The sequence below is a fragment of the Sinocyclocheilus grahami genome, unplaced genomic scaffold (genome assembly GCF_001515645.1).
Source record: "Sinocyclocheilus grahami isolate Dianchi unplaced genomic scaffold, SAMN03320097.WGS_v1.1 scaffold711.1, whole genome shotgun sequence".
NCBI classification, from domain to species: Eukaryota; Metazoa; Chordata; class Actinopteri; order Cypriniformes; family Cyprinidae; genus Sinocyclocheilus; species Sinocyclocheilus grahami.
Window position 1 is genome coordinate 272973 of NW_015505890.1, and position 24295 is coordinate 297267.

A 24295-nucleotide genomic window follows, 5' to 3' on the forward strand; every position below is an offset into this window, starting at 1 on the left:
TTCTTTCTTTCTTTCTTTCTTTCTTTCTTTCTTTCTTTCTTTCTTTCTTTCTTTCTTTCTTTCTTTCTTTCTTTCTTTCTTTCTTTTTCTCATTCATTCATTCATTCATTCATTTGTCATGTTAGGATTTCCTGATTATCAATAATGTTTTCTATCATCATTTTTTTTCATCTAACCACAAATTACTCTTTTTCTCTTCCGTCATTTTGTCTCGTCTCGTTCGCCGTCAGTCTTTGTCTTCTCTCATTCATTCATTCATTCATTCATTCATTCATTCATTCATTTGTCATGTTAGGATTTCCTGATTATCAATAATGTTTTCTATCATCATTTTTTTTTCATCTACCCACAAATTACTCTTTTTCTCTTCCGTCATTTTGTCTCGTCTCGTTCGCCGTCAGTCTTTGTCTTCCTTCTTATTCCCAGGTTTTTGTTTTTTTCCATTCTTGCTCATCAGAGCTAGATTTCTGTGTGAAATGAACTAGGTACTTCACTTCAATACTCACACCTTTGATTCGAGGTCATTGAATAAGACAGCCATTATGCAGAAAATATAATCATGTGCAATTAGATAGCATCCAAGATAATCACACGCTCCCCTGAGCCATTCCTCACTGATGTGTTTAAGATATGCAGGCGTCCTGGCTGAGGTTCGCTCTCTAATTAAAGGGAAATGCCCTCTGAGAATAAGCTGTCATGGCAACCGAGTGACAGAGAGGCTGTGCTGCTTTTAAAGAAGACGAGGTTCAGGGTGAGAAAGCATCACATGCAAAGAGTACACTGTAAAAATATTGTCACCTACTTCAACTTCAAATTTTAAGGCAGCAACAGAATTTAAGTTCTTCAGAATCTACTGTATCTCTATCTATCTATTTAAATGTTATTTTACAGTTTACTGATGCTTTGTCTTATTTCAAAACCAAGCATAGTTTGCAATGTTTGAGAAAAATGTCATCAATTTAATTTACAATTAAAATTATTTCATTAAATAATTTAAATTAAAATAGCATAAAATACAGACATAATTACCACATATATTTTTGTCAGCTGTTTTTACATTTTATTTAACATTCATTAAACCAATAATGCAGCTTGTTTATCATAAAGCTATTTATTTATTTTGATTTATTTATTCTTGCTTCAAAAAATAAAAAAGATTTGTTGGCAGCACCTCATTACATACTGGGTTATCTATTTTACAAAAATTGTCAGCTTTTTTAAATTAATATTTAAATTAACATTAATTAAACCATTACTGTATGTTATTTATTATGTATTACATACAATACATTATTATTTATTGTATGCTTTTTTAATATTACAAAAATATTGCTTATTTATTTATTAATTTATTTACTTACTTACCAGAATGGAAAAATGAATAAATAAACACCATTATTTTAGCAATTATAATTACTACATATAATTTTTTGTCATCTATTTTAATTAATATTTAATTAAACCATTATTACAAGTTATATATACTGTATATCTTTTATAGTTTGTGATTTAGCCTTACTATCATTCTCTAAAGCTGATCATATTACACGCTTTTGACTTTAAAACTTTATCTACTTTCTTTCTTTTTCTAAAACGGCCAGCTGAATCTCAGCCTCCATGGTGGAGATGTAATATGATTTGGGATTCTGCTGTCATGAAGCACAGTGGATTTGGTGTTCATGTGGATATTTATAAAGCAGATTTGGGTCAAGAGGTGCTATTTTAAAGTGTTCGCCCCTTTAGCCAGTATCTGCTGGCAACATGCGATAACTGACATTGTTATTAAGTACGGAAGGAAAAAAATCGTCTGATCTTTGCTGTGGTCATATTTAGTTTCATTAATGTGACAGTGGCCACTGCAAAGGGGTCATTATTAATTTCTTCCTATTACTCACCTGTAAAAAACATCAGATTATTTTAATGATTGAGACACAGCCTGCCCTTTATATTCATATTTGTGACCCTGGACCACAAAACCAGTCTTAAGTGTCAATTTTTCGAAATTGAGATTTATACATAATCTGAAAGCTGAATAGATTGTTAGGACAGGGCAATATTTGGCTGAGATACAACTATTTGAAAATCTGGAATCTGAGGGTGCAAAAAAAAATAAAAATACTGAGAAGTACCAATAGTTTAGAAACCACATACATGACCACCACCCTCCTGAAGTCTAAATAAATAGTGTATTTAATATAAAACATTTATAATATATTTAACAAATATATGTGAATTTAATATATACAATATATGGGATTTTTAGGACAAAATATATTCTGGTTCATAATTTGGTTTATAATTATATTTATTATGCAGTACAATTGTGATAATATTACAGTATCTGTGAAAAAAAAAAGTACATAGTTTTTAAAAATAATATAATTTAAAACAATTTAGTTTATTCAATTCAAGTTTATTTGTACAGCGCTTTTCACGATACAAATCGTTGCAAAGCAACTTTACAGAAAATTACGTTTCTACAATATTTAGTAGTAGCTTATCAGCGGTGACTGTCAGCTAATTTTAAGTTTTTAAAATTAATTTTAACTTAATTTTAAGTTTAATAACATTATACTAATAATATATTTTAAAAGACAATATTTTAATAAAAATATACAATATATATGGGATTTGTAGGTATAAAATATTAAATAAAAAATGTAATTAAATAACAATATAATTAAAAAATATAATACATATTTAAAAAATACTATATTTTAATTTAAAATATACAATATATTGGAATTTCTGGACTAAATATTATGGTTCATAATTTAGTTTCTAATCAGATTTATTGTGCAGTACAAATGTGGTAATATTGCAGTCTCTGCTAAATAAAAATGCAATACAATACATTTTAATATTCAATATATGGGATTTATAGAACAAAGAAATGTATATTTTGGTTTGATTATGTGGTACTATACCTTCAAAGTTTGTGTTTAAGACTCGCCTTTCAATAACATCGTTCCTCATCTTTTCTTCATTCACTTCTGCGCAGTCTATTATGGATATGACTTTGCAATATGCTATTTCATTGTTTCCTCTTGTCTTGTAGTTTTATTGAAATATTGTTTCACTTTGACAATTCAATTTGAGAGAGTCTTATCTGCTGCAGAGGAAATGGTGCGTGTGTTCTGGAGTCGGCCTCGCTTTACAGCCTTCTGCTGCAGAAGCTGAGAACGACACGGCGAGTGATTTCTTTTGCCATAAATAACATCGTTCCTCATCTTTTCTTCATTCACTTCTGCGCAGTCTATTATGGATATGACTTTGCAATATGCTATTTCATTGTTTCCTCTTGTCTTGTAGTTTTATTGAAATATTGTTTCACTTTGACAATTCAATTTGAGAGAGTCTTATCTGCTGCAGAGGAAATGGTGCGTGTTCTGGAGTCGGCCTCGCTTTACAGCCTTCTGCTGCAGAAGCTGAGAACGACACGGCGAGTGATTTCTTTTGCCATCATATACAACTATAAATCCCGCAGGCCCGCCCTGGATAACACCAAATGCTGGCTGAGAGGTTATCGCTTACCGTTTGATATCGATGATCGATGGCCTTTCATAAGAAACACACACACATTTCAGCTTCGAGTCGGCCTTCACATAAGAGCCTCTCGAGAAACAGCTCTCCGTCTTATATTCACAGCTGTTCGGTGGAATTTGAATAATATATTCATGAAAATGGCTGGGGATACAAACAAAAGATGTGGAGCAGGCGCGCTCACGTTGCTTTCTTCACAGTCTTTACAAAATGTTCCTAAATTTCACATTGGCTTTCAGTGCGTGTTGCATTATTTGACTCCAGAGTGAAGGAAGCCTCCTTGTTTCTTCACTGATCTAATATTTTTAACCTCATGTGATGGAGAAATATCTGAGCTCAGAAGCCAAATACGGGATCAATTCTGGGAATATTGTAGGCGTGTCATCTGCGAGTCTAATGACCGGCTAGAGGAAGTACCTAGTGGATTTGGAAGTTAAGTTCACATTCATCACTCATACAAACTTTAAAAAGAGAGTTTAGCTAATAAAATTGAATACCCACGACTTGGGTATTCAACGTGGTTTGCTTTCTGCATTAAGACAAAGACAGGATGAAAGTCAGTGGTGACAAGGAACTGTCAAGGTTCAAAAATGACAAACTGAAATTTAAATCTCTTCTGCTGAGCTGTAGCTTTAAAATCTCATTTTTTGTTATTATAGATATGCACACATTCAAATTTAGTCTATTCACAGTCAGTTATGTGACTTCTCTGCTGTATTCTTAGACGTCTAGCTTTGTGTGAGGAACAATATTTAAGTCATTTCTCACTAAAACACTTGCATACATCATAGCTTTAAACTCTCTGTGTATATTCAAATTTAGAGCATCACATTGATTTGAATGTACACAAACATGTATTTATTCATATATTTATTTATTAATAATGTATATTATATTATTGTTGTTGTTGTTAGTTTTGATTATCCATATTTGAATGTATATGTATTTATTTATTTTAGTATATATATATATATATATATATATATATATATATTTATTTTACATACAATATATTGTATTGTATTTTATATTATTATTTTTTTAATCTTATTTATTTATGCATTTATTATTATATTTGAAAAGCCACCCAAATGTACCCAAGCTGAAAAACACATTTTCATTGGCAGTTCCTTTGTCTTATGGTATTAGGCAGAACGATTTAGTATATATATATATATATATATATACATACAATATATTGTATTGTATTTTATATTATTATTTTTTTAATCTTATTTATTTATGCATTTATTATTATATTTGAAAAGCCACCCAAATGTACCCAAGCTGAAAAACACATTTTCATTGGCAGTTCCTTTGTCTTATGGTATTAGGCAGAACGAGAAAAATACAATAAAGATAAAAAGCATATGCAGTTTAGTTAAATACAATTAAGTAACAGATAATAAAATGTAGTCTTTGTTATGGACGAGAAAAGGCAACATAAATGTCAATATTGTTTATCAAGAAGCTAATTCTTACAATTATGCTTGAATAAATTTGACCTCAGAAGCCTTGGATAATAAATGTGTTTATATGAATTTTTGGGGTTTCTTTTAGCGTTCTGTGAGCTTAAACACTCCTGGTCACTATTTACTTTAATTGTGTGGAAAAGAGCTGTGTGAACATTTTGCTACATGTGTTTGTGTCTTTAGGTAAGCCACACAGCTTTGGTTGAATAAATGATGATTTACATTCCCAGGTGAACTGTGCTATAATAGTGCTGTGTTACGGGAGCAACACGACCGCCGACAAGGTGAATCAGACCGACCGACACGTTCACGGTGCTGTATGCAAAGCTTCACACTAACACACACAAATCAAAGAGCTCTTTCTGTCCGGATGTGTTGTTAAAGCTCTCTTCCAGTCCTTCTTTGCTCATTACGCCGTGAGGAGATCCAGCAGAGGCCTTGTTAAAGCAGGAGATGCCAAGCCCCAGGCGTGAGTTAGTGCTCTGGCCGAGAGCTCGTGTATTTACTAATATTAGTGGAAGTGCTGGAGGCAGAAAAAGAGAGGCCAGGGAGGGCAGCTATTTTTACTAGTCGCTCTGTGCCTCGGTCCTGGCCAGTCCCTGCCCACGCGTGGCCATGTGTGCGCTCACCTAGTGCTGCCGCATGAGGGGTACAGCAAAACTCTCTCTCTGTCTCTATCTCTGCTGTCTCTGTTGCTCTCTGTCTGTCTAGTGTCTATATCGAACACTCTTGTGTACCAATCCTGCAGTCCTTTACTAACTGAAAAACACATTTAAGAAACGTTTGTACACATTCTGAAGAAAATGGGAGTGGTGTGTCCCTATGCAAAAGTTGCTGCTGCTCTATTGAGGGGGGTTGCCAGCAGGGTTTTTATGTTATCACATAGAATCAAATTGTATTTGATTTAGCAAATGATGTTTTAAATTTTAATTCAATTATTGAAATATATTTTATATTAATGGAATGAAATTCGTAGATGAACATTTTTTATATAACTGCTATAATTGTAGTTAATAATAATAATAATACATTTATAATATGCTATTTTATAATATTTAATATTATTTTTTTCAGTATGAATAAACAAGTTATCATACACAACAAACAAGGCTATACCGTACCAAAAATATTTGATGATACTGATAACAGTTATAATCTTTAACTAAGACTAAAACCATTAAAAATAAATTTACCTGAAATAAAAATAACAATGAAATGAACTAAACGAAACTAATCTAAACTAAATTAAAATAATAATAATAATAAAAAAAAACGTATTTTATTTAAGTTAGCTGACAAGGCAAGATTTTTCATTTTGTTTTAGCTGAAGAAGTACAAAAATAACTAAAACTAGATAGAGATTTTTAAAAATAGAAAATATTTTATTTTATTTAAAAACATTTATTTATAAAAATATCAAAAACACTCTTAAAAACACTTAAACACTTTAGCTAAAATTAAAATGAAAACAGAAAATATATTTTAAAAATCTAATTCAAAATAATAACAAAATCTATCAGTGTTGTCACGATGTCTAGCAGGAGTGCCCATGAGCTCCTCTAGAGGGCACTCCATCCCAGACCTTTGCCACTGTTTCTTGGACTCAATTTCCCATAGCACCCCATGCCTAGGAACTAATTGCATACACCCTTGTTTCCTGTCTGGAGGACTATAAAAGACGCACACAAACAGTCTCACATCGCAAAGTGTTGTTTAGCTGTTAGCAGACACTACTGAGCGTTACTCTCTGTTTTCATTGCCTTGCCTTTGACCTTGGACTGTCTCCTTGTTTTTGTGATTTGTGATTTTTGTGATTTTGTGTTTGCTGCCTGCCCTGACCATTACCTATATTGGATTACTCTTTTGCCTTGCTCTGGATATAGTTCTTTGCTGGTGTTGGACCATGCCTGTTTTGACCACGAACTGTTTTAATAAAAGCTTGCATTTGGATCAACATTGTCACGCCCGGTCCGTTACAAGTATATGATACTAAATAACACTGATTAATAATCAATGTTTGAAATGTCGTGTTGAAATTGATTTTATTGACCATGTTGGAAGAATGCTTCATTCTGTGTATGTGTGTGTGTGTGAGCCCAGTTAACAGGGAATGTTCTCAGATCTTTGGCAAACATTCTAGATCGTTTCCTTCATAGTTACAAACAAATGTGACCCTCTCTGTGAAATCCAGGCTAATGTCTCAAAATTTAGTTATGATATATCAAGCATCAAAGTTTGATTTCAAACATTAATGTCAATCTTTGACATGGCCTCAGACGATATTAAAGATATCAAGGTTACATTTTCACAGAATGTTCTTTACCTTATGAAAGATGATTATTTATTTTTTTTTTTTGTAGAAAACAGTGAATCACAAAAAAACGACTTTAGCTGGGTTTTCACAGCCAGGGTCACAAATGTTATTCCTGTAACAGTTACAGATCTTTGGTTCTAAGTTATCTGGTCTTTAACAACATTCTCAAAACATTAGCAAGAAAGAATAAATAAATATTACTATTTATAGTTTATGTATGTATCATTCATGGAACACTGGATGTTTGTCTAATGTTTTTAAGCATTAATACTACTTATTTCAGAACATTCAGAGAACATTTAAGTGATGTTACACTAATGTTTACAAAATGGGAAAATAGAGCATTCCCCATTTAAAATGCTGGGAGAACATTCACAAATAATGTTTTCATAACTTAATGAGAACGTTAGAAAAAAAAAACATTAACTTGTGACATTAAAAAACATTAAGTGGTTGCAAGGATGTTCTTGATGTTTACAAAATGGGAAAATAGAGCATTCCCCATTTAAAATGCTGGGAGAACATTCACAAATAATGTTTTCATAACTTAATGAGAACGTTAGAAAAAAAAACATTAACTTGTGACATTAAAAAACATTAAGTGGTTGCAAGGATGTTCTTGGAGGTTGCTAGGGATTGCTAGGTGGTGACTGTGGTGATGTGTGTGATTGACAGGATGTTGCTAGAGCATTTCTTTATGGTTTCTATGATATTGTAACTGGTTGCTTGAATTTATTTTTATCAACTACCATGCAAAAACTGCACACTTAGAACAGTAATAGCTCACCATTGCTCAATTTGAAATGTCATTCATGCCTGTAGCAAAAACAGCATAGAGTTATGAGGTTTAAATTTGAACAATGGTAATAATGCTGCTTTCTAAAAATATTTACACCGAGAGAGAAAAAAAAAAAAAGCCTGAAGTAGCTGCCTTGTGCCTGGAGCTATTTTAAGACTTGCTCAATGTGCTTGAGTTGGGCTGAGGTTTGCAAAGCAAATGAATGCCGCTGCTCAGCCTTTAAATAGCTTCTTGCAAGACCCATGCAAAAAAATCCATTCATCCAGTCCATGATATATAGTCCTCATTGACATTGCAGTGGTAATGCAGGGGCGTGATGTTTCTTCTCTGGGCTGGAGGAGATGAGTGTGTATCAGGACTTAACACAGTCTGTCCTCTCCTTTTAAACTCTATTCTTCCTTCTCATTTCTCTCTAGAACTAATATCCAGCAGCTAACATCACTCTTTACCACCACTCTCAGTCATTACTCCTTTTTTTTCTTTTCTTCTTTACCTTTGTTCCTTGCTATCCCTTCCTTCACCTCTTCTTTGCCTTTTCTTTCTTCTGTCCTTCCTTCCTTCTTGGAGTTACAGTTTTCCTTTCATTTATTTTCCGTTGTTGCATTTCTTTTTCCCTTCCTAGTTTTCCTTTTCACTTCCTTCCTTCTTTCTTTTCTTTTTCATTTTTCCTTTTGCTTTTATTTCATTTTCTCTTTCATACTTTTCCTTTAACACATCCTTCCTTTCTCGAGTTACATTTTTTTCTTTTGTTTTCCATTCTTTCTATTTCCTTTCTCTTTCTTACTTATCCTTTTCACTTCCTTCCTTCCCTACATTTTTTCTTTCATTTTATTTTCCGTCATTGCGTTTCTTTTTCCCTCCTTACTTTTCCTTTTCACTTCCTTCCTTCTTTTCTTTATTACATTTTTCCTTTGTTTCAATTTCATTCCTTCCATTTCTGTTTCTCTTTCGTACTTTTGCTTTAACGCATCCTTACTTTCGTGAGTTACATTTTTTTTCTTTTGTTTTCCTTTCTTTCTATTTCTTTTCCCTTTCTTATTTTTCCTTTTCATTTCCTTCCTTGAGTTTCATTTTTCCTTCCATTTCCTTTTCCTTTCTTACTTTTCCTTTTCACTTGCTTCCTTCTGTCCTTCCATTTCCTTTCTACTTCTCCTCCTCCTTGCTTCTCCTTTTTCCCGTTCTTACTTTTCCTTTTCACTTCCATCCCTTTATTTTCCCTACTAACCTCCATTCCTTTTTCTTTTTTCTTTTCCTCTGCATTTCCGTCCTTCATTACTTCACCGAGTTTCATTTTTACTTGTGTTTCCTTTTCCGTCCTTGCATTCTTTTTTCCTTATTCTGTCCTTCCTTCCTTCCTTTATTTCATGTTTCTTTTTGTTTAATTTTCCTTCCTTCTTTTTTTAATTCCCTTTCTTACGTTTCCTTTACACATCCTTCCTTTATTGAGTTTAATTGTTTTCCTTTTATTTCCTTTTCCTTCAGTTTAATTTTTCTTTTCTTAATTTTTTCTTTTCACTTTCTTTGTTTCTTCTTTTCTTCCTTTCATGTCCTGTGGATAGGCTACATTATCCAGACTACATGTGTTACATCTCGGCTTCCCTAAATCTGTCAATGTAACTGTAAAGTTCTCAAAACTCTTTGAAAGTTCTTATCATGTGACTTTAGGTCAGCTTTGAAGAAATCTACTAACAAACAGATGTTGTTGTAATTGGTTTGTTATAATAATTGTCAGCCCTGCAAGATTTGAACTCACCACTCGCTCTTAAAACAAGAAATATTCTCTGAGCCACTTTAACGTATGTCCAGGTAAAGAGCTAAAGCTGAAGACTTAGAACTGCTTTTAAATGTTTCCTTTTTGCACACTGTTATTACAGGTTGTCATCCAACCAATGATCATTTTGTTTATTAGTAATACATCTGCCTAATTTAGCATTAAAGATCCACTGTGCTACTTCCGGACTTCAGCGCGACAGCAGCAATTAAAGCACCAGCTAAACTACGAGCTCTGGTATAATTGTTCTTCACTAAGTCAGTTATTTTTAGCAGTCTGACATGCACAATTATACTTCCCATATGTCATTTTCTTCGTGCTGCTTTGATGAAGGGCTGGAGGTCACCCTGCCAACCATGAGCGTCTGTGAAGTTAGCTGTGTTGTCAAGGCTACAGCATGTGGCGTGTCAGCCTGTTGCGTGAACATCCTGTTCCCTCTTTTCTTAATTTGAAGCTAGCTCTGCTTGGGATCAATCAGGTGGGTACATAAAACCTTCAAATACAGGTAAAACATGAAGTAAATGTACAATATTTAGCAATGTATGCACTAGAAACTGCACTTTTGGCAGATGTCATAACCTTGGCTTGCATCCACTGGTGTTTTTCACCTTTCATTTGCCTAAAGTTTAACTTTTCGCAACTTTTTGATGTTCTCACAGCTTGCTGCACTCCGGTGTCAATCCCACAATCCCTCTATAAGCCTGGAGCTCAGCTCCCATAGAGAATGCATTGGAAACGGCCGCTTATGCTTCCCTCACTCTGCACCAATAGACACATATAGTAACAAACCTTTTCCTTTACAAAACCTGGAGACTGTATTGTGCATACACAATCTGAAACAGTGACCGCTGACGTCTCATTGCTACAGTGGAGGGTACGGCAGTCTTAGGCAGTCTGTTCTCCTGCAGAGAGCGCCTGCAGCCAGCGATCACTCACTCTGTAGCAAAAAAGTCTTCAGCCAGGCTGGAGGGAGACTGCATTGCTGGCTCAGGGCCAGGACTCACCTAGCAGGCCCACAAATCAGTGTTTGTGTAAGTGTGTGCGTGTATGCCAGGTGAACAGGAGGCTGCATTGATATCGAAAATCTGCAGTGAGTGATGGCTGTGTATGAAAATGATCTTAGCTTGTAAGCAGATCGCTTTAGGATTTTTGTAACACTTCAATATACTGTACTGTTGAGATGAGTGCTCTCAGCTTCTGGCATCACATACTGTACTTAAGGTTTGGAATCATGAAGATTTCCGAATGTTTCTAGAGGTCTCCTGTACTCACCAAGGAGGTTTTTGATTTAACAAAAACAGCAATATTGTGAAATATTATTACAATGTGAAGTAAATGTTTTCTATTTGAATATATTGTAACACTTTATTTTGATGGCCCCTTTTGAATATTTTGTTGACAATAAGTAACCTTGCACTTGCATGTCAACTAACTTTCATTAGAGTAGACTATCTGATTAATATGTTCTATCTCTTTATTGTGATGGTCTCCCAACAGACATTCTACGGACTATATGTAACTTTGCAAGTACATGTCAACTTAATCTAACCCTAACCCTACCACTCTACTAACACTATAGTGAGAGTTAGGAGATATGTAGGTGCAACGTTACTTACAGTCAAAAGAATGTGTTACATGGACCATCAAAATAAAATGCAAAACCAATGCAATTTATTTCTGTGATGCAAAGCTGATTTTTCAGAATCGTTACTTCAGTTTTCAGTGTCACATGATTCTTCAAAAATCATTCTAATATGCTGGTTTGCTGCTCAAGAAACATTGATTGTTGTTTATTATCAATTTGAAAAATTGAAAGTTTGCTGCTTCATGTTTTTTGGCTCTTTTACATTTCACAATACTTCTGTTTTTTACTGTATTTTTAATCAAATAAACACATTGAGGGTAAGAGACTTATTTCATTCAACATTTAAAAAAATCTTAATAGTGATCCCAAACTTTTGAGTGGTAGTGTATAAAGCAAAAACAATATAATTAGTGTATACAGCAAAATAATAAAATACAATAAAAGTAGTGTATACAGCAAAAACTAAATTTATGAAGTAATAACTCATACACAGTTCATTGAGCATGCTATTAAAACAAAATCTCCAAAGTAGCAATTACTCACATGTAAGAAGTCGTTTCTCTTAGCGTATCCCAATATATAAAGTTTTAGAGTATACATGACAAAACACACGAAGCAGAGCATCTGAGCACAGCATGTGAGTAATGAGCAAAGAGACGGCGAGCGTTTAATGAGAGTGGTCTGCTGTCGTAACGCTCTGTGTCTGCTGGCATGCGGAGATGTCATTTGTATTTTATGAAACCCAAGCGTGAGTGTCTGAGAGTGGCTGATGGAGTTTTTGGCCCAGCGGGATGAGCTGAGGCCTCATACTGAGTGGCGTTTCTAGGATGCTATCCTGGGGTGGGCATCTAAAGTCAATATCAGAAGAAACTGGGTCGGAAAAAAAAATGGCAATGGCATATTAGTACTCTTTACAGCAATAAGAAGAACATGCTGTTGAGAACCCTCCAAAACTTGTGAAGTTCAAATAAGATTAAATATATTTTATTTGTCAAGTATATAATTCACAGGTTTACTTAAAATACACACACAAATTGATGTAGAAAAAGACATTTTCACTCAGAAATTGCTATTAAATTTGACAAAGAATTACAAAGAAACAGCAAGTAACACATTGAATTAAACATGACATTTTTAAGTATAAATATAGAAATAGTACTAAATGTAAAATGTACACCAATTATCTTTTACACTTCATTTACAACTTTATTTACATGTTTTTTTAAATGTTTAACCATTATAAATAAATGATATATAATATATATATATATTACCATGATGAAATAATCACTGTATTTATTTATTTATATACTTGAAGCTGTAAATACAACAGAGCTTATTGAAGTATGCAAGAAAATACTGCTTCAGTATTTCAATTAAAAAAAATTCTAGTTAAATTCAATGTATTAATTGCCATTTTTTTCAATTATTTGTGAAATATATAAGCCTTGTGGTCTTGGTGATGCAGTAACGAATTAGACATACAATAACAACTTTGCAATTCAGATTTAAGGGCTGGTTCTAACAGGCTTTTATTTTCATTTTATTTGGAAAATCACGAGAAGCATTAAAGTAGAACAAGACTTAGCTCTTACAACAGTTTCTCCAATGTATTAATTGCCATTTTTTTCAATTATTTGTGAAATATATAAGCCTTGTGGTCTTGGTGATGCAGTAACGAATTAGACATACAATAACAACTTTGCAATTCAGATTTAAGGGCTGGTTCTAACAGGCTTTTATTTTCATTTTATTTGGAAAATCATGAGAAGCATTAAAGTAGAACAAGACTTAGCTCTTACAACAGTTTCTCAAAGAGCACTTTCAGATGCCAGCAGGAGAGCTCCACTTAAATGAGTGCTGGATTTCAGCTTGCAAGCTCTTCTCTTTCCATCGCATGTCTTTAGAGGCTCTTGCCTCAATTTATGCAGCCCGAAGCGCTATCCTCCCCAGTCCTCTTGTTCCTGCTCTTGCCATATTCCTCACCTGTTTGATTGGAAAACATGCATGCAAAGCAGACACGTTTACACTCCTAAAAATAAAAGTTCTTTATTGGCATTGATTGGCACCTTTAACATCCATGGAATCTTTTGGATGGTTCTTTATAGTGGGATTTTTTTTTCTTCTTTAAATTAGTAAAATATTGTTTACATTAAGAAGAAAATAATGGTTCTTTTAAGAACTGTTCACTGAAAGGACCTTGGAGGAACCAAAGCAGGGTTTTTCTATGGCATTACTGTAAAATCCTATTTTAGAACCATTATTTTTAAGAGTTACACAGCTGTCAGATTTCAGTTTTATAAAAAAACGAGTGGTGAAATGCATTAAGCTCCATCTAGACAGGACAAAAAAGACGTTCAATCAAGAAAGTTCAGAGGTGTTACGGATGAAATGCAGGAGAGAAAGCGAGTGAAAAAGACTGATGTATTAAGAGAAATAAAAGATAAAAGATGGAGGAATTAAATCGGAATGGCATTTGAGCCGGTGTGAGTGAGGCCTTGTACCAGACGGATTTGATTTACCTCTCCATTGTTCCGAACGCACAAGTATTGCTGTTAAATGTCCTTACAATTATTGGCATTGATTGGCACCTTTAACATCCATGGAATCTTTTGGATGGTTCTTTATAGTGGGATTTTTTTTTCTTTAAATTAGTAAAATATTGTTTACACTAAGAACAAAATAATGGTTCTTTTCAGAACTGTTCACTGAAAGGACCTTGGAGGAACCAAAGCAGGGTTTTTCTATGGCATTACTGTAAAATCCTATTTTAGAACCATTATTTTTAAGAGTTACACAGCTGTCAGATTTCAGTTTTATAAAAAAACGAGTGGTGAAATGCATTAAGCTCCATCTAGACAGGACAAAAAAGACGTTCAATCAAGAAAGTTCAGAGGTGTTACGGATGAAATGCAGGAGAGAAAGCGAGTGAAAAAGACTGATGTATTAAGAGAAATAAAAGATAAAAGATGGAGGAATTAAATCGGAATGGCATTTGAGCCGGTGTGAGTGAGGCCTTGTACCAGACGGATTTGATTTACCTCTCCATTGTTCCGAACGCACAAGTATTGCTGTTAAATGTCCTTACAGAGGAAGAAAATCTATAGAGATTTCTATATTTACTTTGATGATAAATGAAACCAGTTCCAGAACCAAAGGTCAGCCTGAAAAAAAGAGGCAGATTGTGTCCGAGTCTTGAGATTGTAAATCAAAGCAGTTACAATCCGAAATAGGATTAGCAATATTGTTTTTCTCCCATCTGATATCCTTCACACGTTCTCTAGTCACAGAGTGCCGTCGAATATGTATATCGCAGAAATCTGACACGTTTAGGATAACACTCGTGTGGCGATCGAGCTGGAAAGAGCAAAGCCTGCCATTATCATTCAACCGACATCGAATAATACCGCCTATGCTATTTTCCAGCACAAAGCCTTTGAAACAACCAATTACACGCACATTATCTGTCAACCGATTCAAATTCAAGTGTCACAAATCGTTCATATGCGGCTTTATCTGTGGATATAATCTGTATGCGGTCTCCAGGAGAGTCTGTGAGCGAGGGTGCATTCATTGATTTTTTTTTTTAATGTGTGTGAGTGCTGGAAGCCTGTGGGGAGACTGTGGACTCCCAGCGTAATCTACACAGAAATCTGACACGTTTAGGATAACACTCGTGTGGCGATCGAGCTGGAAAGAGCAAAGCCTGCCATTATCATTCAACCGACATCGAATAATACCGCCTATGCTATTTTCCAGCACAAAGCCTTTGAAACAACCAATTACACGCACATTATCTGTCAACCGATTCACATTCAAGTGTCACAAATCGTTCATATGCGGCTTTATCTGTGGATATAATCTGTATGCGGTCTCCAGGAGAGTCTGTGAGCGAGGGTGCATTCATTGATTTTTTTTTTTAATGTGTGTGAGTGCTGGAAGCCTGTGGGGAGACTGTGGACTCCCAGCGTAATCTACGTACGGCTGCTGAGAATGTTAAATAGCGAACCTTGAGAATCGTCTGTGCCTGGAAAGACCCAGCAACCTTTGGTATTTCCACCAAAAAGCCAATCTTTCCTTTTTAATTGTCCGTTGACTGCATTTTCAGAGAGGAATTCATGGCTCCTTGAACCCCAGACTAGAGGAAAGCTATTTTTAGCTCGACACTGGCTTCACAAGAATAAGCTGAGCATACAGAGGGATTGTGAAACAGCAGCTCTGCTGTGCGTTCATTAGGAGCGAATGTAAATCGTATAATCTTCTGTATCATACGCTGCAGGCCCGTCTAATGAGTCTCTGCAGTTGTGTGAGTGTTTGGAGATAAAGTATCTTTTAATCCTGTTGAGGTTTTGATGCACTGTCGCTCTTCTTTTGTCAAAGGAACGCCCTTGCTTGGCTTAACTCTATCCATTCTTCACTACACTGTAAAAATAGTTGAAAAAAACTGGTAAGTTTAAACTTAAGTCCAGTAAGTTTCCCTACATTTCCTTTAACCTTAAAACACAGTTAATGCAGGTAAAACATGCCAATATGTAAAATTCCTTAACATTAACACTATACGTTGGGCCATATTTTTACAGAATTTCCTTATAGTGCCTTAAAACTGAATTACCTATTTAAACAGATTCTCCAAACATTCCTTCTGTCCACCTTTGGGTTGTCAGTACAAATAGACTTTATGAATATAATAACAAGTAAATATAATCATGACAAAATACACTTTTTCTGAGCTTTGCCATAAAAATATATATATTTTTAAATAATTTGAAAATGTATTCAAATAGTAAATTGTTTATTTATTTATTTGTTTGTTTGTTTGCAGAGCAGTCTTAGTGAGCATAAGAGACTTCTTCCAAAAACATGACTGACCCAAAACATTTAAAAAGTGGTATATATCATTTTTCCAAACATAACTATACTATTTTATAATATAATCATTATAAAAATGAATAATAATTATTTACATGATAATAATTTTGCATTGTGCATTGTCAGAATTGCTGTGTAGTGCATGATATAATTAATCTTTGTTTACACTTTCCAGGGAGTCAACCTACAAATGACTTCTGATTATTAAGGCAGGACAAGCTCAAATATTTTAATATTCAAAAAATTAACTTTACACTTAATCTCTTTATTTGCACTGTAATTGGGCATATTGCCCATAATAGTTTATTTAGCCTCTTTCAGACAGGTTGTATTTAATGTATTATACAGTATGTACTGTTTAATAAAAAAATGGTGGTACATTACAACATACAACGGTCCTCTGTAGCTGAAATGAGTGAATATGATGATGTCATTTCCCCTGCCACTGGAATTATGAGGTGAGTAAAGGCGAACCTCACAGTTATCTTAAAATCCTCTGTGACTGAGAGTCTTTACACACAGAGACATGAGTCTTCTCATCTTTCTTCACTTCCATAAATTGAAAGCTGGTCCTTTCTGCCCGGCTCATCACACTGCCATTGTGCACAGCGCCCAAACTCTTAGAAATGCAATCTCACCTTTAACCTCGCTGATGCTGATGGTTCAGACACGGCGGTAAAGAAAAGTGCTGCCTGTGCTAGTTTAAGTAAGAAAGAGATGACATGGACAGGTGATTCCCAATGACCCCAGAGAAAGGCTTCAGGGCAGAGGCAACTGCCGTCTGCACTGTCCCCTTCAGCTAAATTGCATGAGGAAACCCTCTTAGCCTGCCAGGTTTCTTCCGTTTCAGTCACAGGCTTGGCCCAGTTTGATTTGCTTATTCGAAGCCATAAATTACGCAAGGTTTTGTTGACCGGACTGAACCGCCTGGTTAGTGTGTAAATCACAGACACCTTATTCTCTGGTCAAGGCTGGATGGTTCATTTAGTCATTTGATTCATGACATGACTGACAAACCAAAGCGATTGGTTGTGCTTGAGCTTGCCCTCCAATGCTGACTTAGAGGCTTTTCCATCCTTCTGCAATCCCACAAATTTCCAAAATAAATATATCGGCATCTATGGTTCACTAAAGAACCTTTAACATCCATAGAATCGTTCTATTTCACAAAATGTTCTTTATACACTGTTAAAACCAAAGGTTCCCAAGGGGGGTTTTCGCAGCGATGTCATAGAAGAATTGTTTTAGGCTCCCCAAAGAGCCTTTCAGTCATCAGATTTTAAAAGTTATTTAAGTTGTAATAGTCTAAAGAAATTTTTTTTCACTATACAGAACATTTTGTGGAATGGAAAGCTTTCATGGATGTTAAAAGGTCTTCATGGAACCATCAATGCCAATAAAGAAACTTTTAAAGAGGGCATGAACTGCATGTTTTTTTTTATTATTATTTTCTAATATTCTCTGAGGTCCACTTATAATGTTTTTACATAAAAAACATTATTTAGAAGTAATATGTTATTTTCTCTTCTGATTTTTTATTTTTTTTTGACCCTCTCTCCAGAACAGTCTGTGTTTTTATAGGCGGGGCACATTCAAGACAAAGTAAACGCCTATTAAAGTGTTACATATTAAAGTAATAGATGGACGCTGCTCTGACATAATCTTTGATCAATCTCTATGGTTTTTTGATGGAGTAATACAGTGTTTGTTTCTCTCTAGTACCGTGGTTTTCAAACCCTGGGTCGCTTGACGTTAAAAATTGATCCCCAGGATGATTTAAGGAAAATGTATATATACATGTAACAAAGTTCAAGACTCAGGGAAGAAGGATGCAGACACTGGCAAACATAACTTTAATAACAAAATAAACATAACAACAAAATGAAAGTAAACGGGAGCCACCTCACAGCAGACTCCAATGCGTATTTGCTGTTTGAGCTCTGGAGAGCATCAAAGGTTTCTATTTACAACGTGTTTTTGCAGCATTGAACATTGTAGCCAATCACAGACATATCTGCTGATTTCTGAGATTGATTGATTCTAACTGAATTTTCTGAAATGAAGCAACAGCTTGATTATAAAGGTTATACAGGTATTATAAAGTTAGCACTCTTTCCGCTCTTTCTTGGCTTTGTTTTTCACGCTGCTTCATGCTTTGTTTTACATAAACAACATTTCACGTGGCGCACACACTGCAAAGTTTCGGGAGAGACATCCGCATACAATATATATATATATATATATATATATATATGATAGATAGATAGATCGATAGATAGATTGATAGATAGCTTTACTTGCTGCATGTAAATGGTTGTATATATGGGTCGCGTCAATTTAAAAAGAAAAAAATAGGGTCGCTCTTAAACTTTGAAAACCACTGCTCTAGAATACTACATCATCACTACCTTCAAGATCCAAAATTATAATTTTTTGTCTGCCTTTGCCAATTTTCTAAGCAAATTGAGAAAATGTATCAGCTATATACGGCTATATATACTAATATTAAAGTATATTTTGCATTTATAAATAAAAAGAACTACATTGGATATGTGACCCTGTGCCACAAAACCAGTCTTAAGTCGCTGGGGTATATTTGTAGCAATAGCCAGAAATACATTGTATGGGTCAAAATTATTATAATTTTTTAAATGCCAAAAAAGCTATATATACTAATATTAAAGTATATTTTGCATTTATAAATAAAAAGAACTACATATGGATATGTGACCCTGTGCCACAAAACCAGTCTGAAGTCGCTGGGGTATATTTGTAGCAATAGCCAGAAATACATTGTATGGGTCAAAATTATTATAATTTTTTAAATGCCAAAAATCATTAGGATATTAAGTAAAGATCATGTTCCATGAAGATATTTTGTAAATCTTCTACTGTAAATATATCAAAACTTACATTTTGATTAGTAATATGCATTGTTAAGAACTTCATTTGGGCAACTTTACAGGCGATTTTCTCAATATTTAGATTTTTTTCCCAAATAGTTGTATCTCAGCCAAATGTTGTCCTATCCTCATCTATCTATCTATCTATCTATCTATCTATCTATCTATCTATCTATCTATCTATCTATCTATCTATCTATCTATCTATCTATCTATCTATCTATCTTAATGACTACTGATTTATCTGAAGGAATACTGGTTGACATGTGGTGGGGCCTTTAACTCTAAATTCTTAGAAAAGGTATAAATAATCGATGATTATTATTATTATTATTATTATTATTATTATTATTATTAAATAAATATGTGACAGTGTATTTCTTTTCAAATATTTAAAGCATGTGTTATTAATTATGCATATTATTCACACAACAAATTTAAATGTGCAACATGCACATTTGCCGCTTGGTGGGCCGCATGACATTTCCTCAACACAAAATTTTCCTCTTCACTAAATGAAGTATACTGATACATAAAATGATACCGGTGACATGAAAGGTAGTTGATTTTATATCAGATTAGAAGGTGCTGGATGCAAATGTGCGGTGACCCAGAGCCTGCTCTGTTAAAATGAATGGGAATGCGCTTTGCTGATCCATATACAAACAAAATGATGCGGATCAATAAGCCATGTGGCCACTGAGGCCGTGAGCCTCTGTCCATAAATCTCAGAAGGCCACCCATTCATTCAATTATAAAAGATCCATGAGCCGTGAAATTCTGAGGCCAAAGATCCCAGTGGTGCCTAAAAATAGACTTCTACAGACTTTTCCGTCCATATTGTTTCTTCAGAAGCCTTTTAACTTTGTCTCCATCCCAGAGGTCACCAAAGACATGCATTCTCCTTCCCTCAGTGCAAATGTGTCTCTTTTCGTTTTCTTGTCTGAATAATGCTCACACGTCTCTGAAAGATGTCACGGAGAGAGGTTTGTGTGTGCTGGAGGAGACGGGAAGTCTTCTGCGCGGCACGACTGGATGCTGACAGTATGCACACAACTCACAATTAGCATTGTGAAGCCGCTCGTGGCATGTAAGGAAAAGACTCTAAACTAAAATAGATGCCTGGGACTTTTTAAAAAATCATTCCCATTGCACTTAGGAAAGATTCTATTTTCATGCATGGAAAGAGTTACTGACTTACGAAGAGTCTTCTCCTCAACGAGTCATCTTGCGTGTGTTTTTAGATAGACAGAAGGCCAGAGTCATTGTTTAGTGCTACAGTGTGGCACATTGTTTTCCAAACCAATCGGTTTTAAAAAGCTCTTTCCACCCGGATGGGTTTTTGGGACCTGCGATATAAATATCAACCATCTGTGTGACCATCTGCATTCAGATGCTACATCAAGTGCAAAGGCCAAACCACCCAACACCCTCATATCGCTCCTTCATTTTGAGCCTTGCACATTTTCGTTTTTTGTTTTGCTGCTTTTCCTTGGGGCAAGATAACCCAAGACTTATTGGTTTCGTTGGAGCCCTTGAGTTGTTCATGTTTTAGAGTTGATTTTGACAGCTGGACATAGATAATGCAATTTGTTTGCAATCGATTTGCAAAAATAAATAAAAAATAGAAATACAGTAATGCATACAAATTCTAAAGACACAGCCTAAATACATATTTGACAATCACATATTCAAGTAAGAAGCTAATTACATTCTAAAAAAAATGGCAAGTATTAGAAGTGTTTATTTTAGTAGTGTTTATCTTGCACAGAAACACTTAGATTATCAATTAGGAGATTAGGACTAAACTGAACTGGGAAAAAAATAGAAATCAATCCAGTTTCTAAATCTGAATGCTGAACACATGGCGAGCAGAAGCATTTAACTAGTAATCCCATGTGTAATTATTATTTTTTCTTTACATGGACTGTCCAAACACACTGATTTACTGAAATACATTTGGACTTCCAATGATGAGATAAGAGAGTTTATGAGAATTTTAAATTTTTTGGTATATGTAGCTTGTAACTGTAAAAGCTGTACAATCTCAGAAGCTGATATATTTTCACACATATTATTTAAAAAAATTATAATAATAATAAAGAATCTTTCTTATTGAAGCCTGTTAAAGCATTTAAATCATGATACAATTCCCCATGGTTAGTATTAAGCCCCGTTCATGAACGATACGATACGATACGCCCGAACGATAACTATAAAGATAACGATATTAGCGTCCATAATCTTTCTTATTGAAGCCTGTTAAAGCATTTAAATCATGATACAATTCCCCATGGTTAGTATTAAGCCCCGTTCATGAACGATACGATACGATACGATACGCCCGAACGATAACTATAAAGATAACGATATTAGCGTCCACACCAGCGAACAATATCGTCTGTTTATTCTAAGCGCACGTGCGCCTGCCGCTTTAAATTCTCGAGCTCGTTATAGCAGGATGGGTTCTGATTGGCTGTCGATGTTTGTATCGTTCTGAAAACGATTCCAACGATACCGTTTCTCTGTGCCTTTATCGTTATAGTTGTAGTGGGGACTCTGCTATTCTTTAATATTGAGAACGATTTTTAGAACTATATCTTTATCGTTATCTTTATAGTTATCATACTTGGTGTGAACGGGCCTTTACTGTTTCATATTTTAATTATCATTATAACCGTATTCGATTACCGTGATTTGAACAGCTGAGGATAAATAAATACTATCCAGCATAAAGCACAGTTTTCAGTCACAGCACAGCATGCAGAGTAGTTTCATTTTGTGTGAAAACATGGAGGAAAACTGCAAGGTTTTAAAAGAGTGCTACGGGAATTGTACAAATGGATATATTAATTAATTATATGGATGTTCCTCTGAAGTTTCTACGATACGATACGATACGCCCGAACGATAACTATAAAGATAACGATATTAGCGTCCACACCAGCGAACAATATCGTCTGTTTATTCTAAGCGCACGTGCGCCTGCCGCTTTAAATTCTCGAGCTCGTTATAGCAGGATGGGTTCTGATTGGCTGTCGATGTTTGTATCGTTCTGAAAACGATTCCAACGATACCGTTTCTCTGTGCCTTTATCGTTATAGTTGTAGTGGGGACTCTGCTATTCTTTAATATTGAGAACGATTTTTAGAACTATATCTTTATCGTTATCTTTATAGTTATCATACTTGGTGTGAACGGGCCTTTACTGTTTCATATTTTAATTATCATTATAACCGTATTCGATTACCGTGATTTGAACAGCTGAGGATAAATAAATACTATCCAGCATAAAGCACAGTTTTCAGTCACAGCACAGCATGCAGAGTAGTTTCATTTTGTGTGAAAACATGGAGGAAAACTGCAAGGTTTTAAAAGAGTGCTACGGGAATTGTACAAATGGATATATTAAATTAATTATATGGATGTTCCTCTGAAGTTTCTGACTGTCTTCAGAAAAGATTTGATGGCATTTTGTGTTCATCTTCACTCTGTGTAATACCTAATAAAGTAGTGTTTTAATCGCAATGCTGCTTTGTCCACGGAGGTTACGGGAAACAGCTGTAATTCTGCTGTTCCAAAAGCGCCACCTGCTGTCAGAGAGTGGATTTACAGACTTACATTCACATTCAGCTTGTGTGCAGCAGTTTCTGTCTGGCCAAAAACTGACCCAATTTGCATGCCCTGCTGTAAATTTTGACTGGCTGATGAAAAACAAGCATCTGTGGATTCTACACTTTTAAACAATTCCGATAACGTATCTAAAATTATTTATGGAGCAGATAAAATACATATAATCATTTATTAATCAATTAGCATTTTAACTTAAACCTTTTCTTTATTTAAAGGGTGAAATGTGAGGTTTACAATTTTATGAAAATGTTTCAAAGCTTCACTTGAACATTTTGTTCATTCTATTAGATAAACTGTGCCAGTCATGTTGTCATTCACATTCCGAAAATCATTAGTAATGTTATTTGTTTAGTATTTGTGCAAACACAATTTTATTTATTGTTTGTTGATTTTAAATATAAAACAATTTATGTGTCAGTACTTCTTAAACATTTCCAGCACATTTGAACAATATTGTGATGATACCGATAACCGTGATAATTTTGGTCACTATAATTGTGATAAGAAATGTGTATACCATTACATCTCTATTTAAGATATAAGACTTAAGATATAAGATTTGAATTGCAAGATATAAGCACGGAATTGAAAGACATATACTTGCAATTCTAAGAAAAAAGAAAGTCAGAATTATGAGCTATACACTCAAAATTCTGACCATTTTCTCACAATTCTTAGTTTACATATTGCAATTCCATTTTTTTTCCACCACATAATTTAAAAAAGTAATTCTGACTTTTAATTTCACAATTCGACATATCTTGCAACTGTGAGATAAAAAAATCATTCATTCATTCATTCATTCATTCATTCATTCATTCATTCATTCAGTTAGTTAGTTAGTTGGTTAGTTATCCATCGTGGAAACTTGCTTTCATAGGTTTAAATTGACATGTGTGGGTAATGGTTTTCGAATTTTCATTTTTGGGTAAACCATACCTTTAAGTTAGTAGTGCTGCTACTTTTAGTTAGTTACTCTCAAACAGTGCCTTGAAGGCACAGTTATAAAATATTACAAAACTAAATGTAAAAAAGGTAAAAGTAAAGTAAACTCAAGTATGCTTTCCCTCACATAGAAACAGAAGTTTTAAAAGTACCAAAAAAGTTGCCAAAGAGAATGTTCCTTTGTGTGTGTCTCTATAGTAAAAAATAAAAATAAAATAAGTATATGTCTGCTATTTAAGATATAAGACTTAAGATATAAGATTTGAATTGCAAGATATAAGCACGGAATTGAAAGACATATACTTGCAATTCTAAGAAAAAAGAAAGTCAGAATTATGAGCTATACACTCAAAATTCTGACCATTTTCTCACAATTCTTAGTTTACATATTGCAATTCCATTTTTTTTCCACCACATAATTTAAAAAAGTAATTCTGACTTTTAATTTCACAATTCGACAT